At 46.0% G+C, this 3,930-nt stretch overlaps 2 protein-coding genes across 2 annotated transcripts in view; both read left to right on the top strand.

Annotated features, from left to right (window-relative positions):
• LOC126559372 (DNA-directed RNA polymerase II subunit Rpb4) overlaps positions 1-3,930 on the top strand; it is a 254,757-nt gene that overhangs the window by 126,491 nt on the left and 124,336 nt on the right. The gene's annotated exons all lie outside the window — the stretch shown is intronic.
• LOC126558456 (glycerophosphodiester phosphodiesterase 1) overlaps positions 1-3,930 on the top strand; it is a 357,972-nt gene that overhangs the window by 259,542 nt on the left and 94,500 nt on the right. The window lies entirely within an intron of this gene.

Genomic DNA, 3,930 nt, shown 5'->3' with positions numbered 1-3,930 from the left:
ATCGAATCACTCACTCGGCACTGGGATATCTTTTACAGCACGTACACACTAACAAACATTCGGTTATACTCTTTAAATATTTGTAGCAAAAATTACACTTCACAATGCTGGAACTCTTCTCACTAGCCACAGGCACACCGGCACTCACTGACGGTGGCCTTATTTTCGCTAAATGTTTGATGCTGTCTGGTGAATACTTCCCGAAATGCCACTGCTATTGTCATCGTTGCTGCTCCATGGGCAAGTGTCATCTTCACCAGTTTTACACAAACACACACACAGTCACACAGACACTTCCAACCACACTTCCGCAGAGCAGCGTGCTTTGAACGTCGCCTGTAAGGACACGTTCAATTCGGCCACTTTACTGCTTTACTGTCCGCTTGTCTCTGGGTGCCGTCTTCGATTGGCATAATACTGGGCACGTTTCTCGATCGCGATTCGATTCCCACAAAGCAGTGCATTGTTTGACTGTTGTCACATGCTGTCACGCAGTGCGCCCGTCAATATCGTTCCCCCTGGTGACTCGGCAGGGCGTACGCGTTTGTTTGTTTGTTCAGGTTTTGTTCTCTTTTTGCTCGCACTCGTCAGCGGCGGTGATGGTAGCAGCAGTAGCAATGAGAAAACGTCATTGTGCCAGGCACCGTGTTTCAGCCCCCTCGTCGACCACCGTTAAAGTGTTGCCCCTTGTGTGAGGGCCGTGGTTGTCGCGGCTTCCCTCGAGTACACCCGCGCCGGTCGCCGGTGGCTGGCTGGCTTGCGGTGCCGGACCGGGCGCGCTCGATAAAGCGACGATGAAGTCTGCTGCGGCCCTCAGAAATTCATTATTTACTGAGGGCTTGTTGATGAGCTACGCCGTGTCTGTACTCGTCTTCCAGGTGCTCCCTCTAGTTCACCATGCTAATCATGGCGAGGCAGCTGGCAAACTGGCGAGAAAGTGAAGAAGAGAGACGGATGAATAATAACAGCTTATCAGTTGCTGCTGCCAGCTTCCATCTAAAAACACCATCCCACCGGCAGCCAAGAAAACAACAAGCTACCGTGTGCCGAAAATTATGTTTATTCGCGCTTGCAAATAATTTTATTAAATATGCGCAAGGATTCCCAAACCTCCGAACGCATAAACACGGCTATTTATCGACGCTGCAGTGTGAGGTTAGCGCATGCTTCGCAAAAGAAACGTACTAATTTCGTGGAAAACTCGCGTGGTTTACACGCCCCGGTTCTGTGGTTGCGGTTGACTTGTGTGCTAATCTGTTCGCATTCCTCCAGAGAGAAAGGATAGGAGCGAATAAATCACGAAACCCAGAGCAAAGGGGAAGAAACAAAATCTAAACACCCATAACGATAATCCATTTACACTCGATCAACCTGGCACCAGGGCAGAGAGGTTTCAATTCGCCCCGTTCATTTGATCTCTCCCGAGCAACGATTGGTGTTAAATTACCGGATTTATGGCACCATTTAGAACCGCACCCGGCAGTATCGGCACTGCCGCTGAAATCAGCAACCTGCACGAGACCACAAGAAAGTCTTTAGAGGCGCGAGCTTTTCTCGGGCAGGCTTGGAGGATCATCTTGAACCACCCGTATCACAGCACCGAACAGAACGAAGATTCTTGGTCCCACAGATGGGGTGCCCACCACGTTGAAGCCTAATGGAGACAAATGAACCTTTTGCACGCTACTCTAGAGCATCCTCGGGCCGTACAACGCGGAGATGGCTTCAACTCCAACTTCAGTGGCAGATAAAGCATCATTTACTGCGACGCTAGTGAGTGACGTGGTGGTTAGGCAAAGATGGCGCCGGTGGTAATGGAGCCCACTCAGTCGTTCCACTTTTAAAACCCTTTGAAGAAGAATTTCCAACGAAATTATGTGCTGCTGATGGACGTGATGACGTTAACGGGTTCGGTGGTTGTGTGGTTTCGGAACTCTGCTAGGCTGGGCGATAAGCATAACTTTTCTCGAGCCTGCACACACAGACAAAGGCACGTAAAGAAGCCAGAAAGGTGGGTAGATTAGAAGTAAAAGCAAAATTCCAATAAAAAAGGAGGCAAAACTTTTACAAGCCTGACCTTCCCGGTGTGTTCTCTGGTGGTTTGTATGATGTGGTTATATGAGCGCTTGTATTACTTTCCTACCGTATTCTTTCGCTCTCGAACAAAACCTTATGCTGTGTTGTGTTTTGCATTTGTAGACTTTTTATCTAGCCTTCTGGAGTTGGAGTAACACACGATAGAAATTTTCTTTTGCACCATTTGTCCCGATCTAAAAAAAAAGAAGAATGTACGATCGATTGAGATTGTATGGTGGTCAATTATATCTCTAGCTTATCCTTTTTTATCACACGCAAACACATAACCCCCGAGAACCATACGCAAACGTGACGAATGAAATTTGATTAGAAAAACAAATCCCAACGGGAAATCGTAGCATCGTAGCGGGAGGATAATTTAGCGAAGAGTAATACAAAACCTATTACCATTCAGCAATCGGGGTCGAGTAGGAAAAAACCAAGCTATAGAAGAACAAAACTCGATCTCGACCTCCCTGTTCCATACCGCCCGTTTCCTAACCGGCTCGAAGGCTCGTATATATGGAGGAGAAAGCTTACGCGCTTCCTATTCCACAATGAAACACACGCGCTCTGTATCAAGGGGATAATATTTCAATGGCTTCAATCGATAACCAATAATAGACGAGATAGAAGGGAAGAAAAAAAAACCCCATCGGCATATGTGAGTGGAGCATTTTTTTTTTTTTCTTGCTTGATCCCGTTTTCATCACACACAACACCACTAGATGGAGACGCCTGGTGCTCGATGAAAATGACATTTTGTGTAGTATACACGAATACACGAGGCGCGCGCTCGTTTCTTTCACTCTCATAAGCGGCTAATGTAATCCAGCGAGATGATTGATTTTTCGTGAGTTCAATATTTAAATTGCTTTCGTTTTGTCGGTGTACGCCGTGTGTATGGTGGTGGTGTCCAGCAAGACGGGTAGAATTATCAAGCGGATCGGTATAAATGGAGGTGCACATATTCAATCAGCTTGATGGACACCAGTTTCCTGCTGCCGAACATCACCGTCCGTATGTCAAGTGGCACGATAAGTTCTGAACGTGAGAGAAAAAAAAGTGTCTCACAAGCCTTGTAAACATCCTTCTTCCAATAAAAGCGAGCAGAAAGGAAAAAAAAGTTAATAAAGAGATGATTTCTGCATATAAAAGCATGGCTACACTTCTGTTTGCATTGCTTCCACCGTAAAATGTCAACAAATAATAGCAAATCGGTGGAAAAGGATAGTCATTTCCTGTGATTGTACGAAACAGGCATGGGAAACAACGATGTCAGCCCAGTTCCGCCGAGTCAACGCCATCATAGCAAACGGCGGTTGACGACCGGGCCAATGCACTTGTGTGCAATGGCAACTCGAGTGCCTGAAGCTTTCGAATTGTCGTTGTGCCATTGCACTAAGAGCATTATCGTACTCTACTTCTCATTACATCCTGCTCGAGGTGCATTTTTTCAACCCATCATCATCATCATCAACGTTTGTGTTCGCACCGGCATCATCCCGTCTAACATTTCTGTCTAGCGCTTCCGCTTGTTCTCTCTCCACGGAGTGACATTGATGCGGAAGTTCGTCGTCACTCGTCTTGCGGTAGCAAAATTCCCGACAATGTTACTGACAATTGAAAGACAATTGAAAAGAATAGTCATTCACAGGGCAGTATTGTTGGCTTAAAGCACTGCACTCACACGAACGGTTAACCACACACAAAACATGCAATTGCCGCCATTTTTTTGTTTGTGAAGCGATTTGAATGATTCATTTTGTTAATCAAATCAATAATAAACTTGAAGGGTTATTTATAATCATGTTTGTATCGCATATCTTCGTCCGAATTGACTGAACGTTGCAA

Source organism: Anopheles maculipalpis, chromosome 2RL (assembly GCF_943734695.1).
Source record: "Anopheles maculipalpis chromosome 2RL, idAnoMacuDA_375_x, whole genome shotgun sequence".
NCBI classification, from domain to species: Eukaryota; Metazoa; Arthropoda; class Insecta; order Diptera; family Culicidae; genus Anopheles; species Anopheles maculipalpis.
Note: the sequence above shows the minus strand (reverse complement) of the source record. Positions and strands in the feature narration are given on the sequence as shown.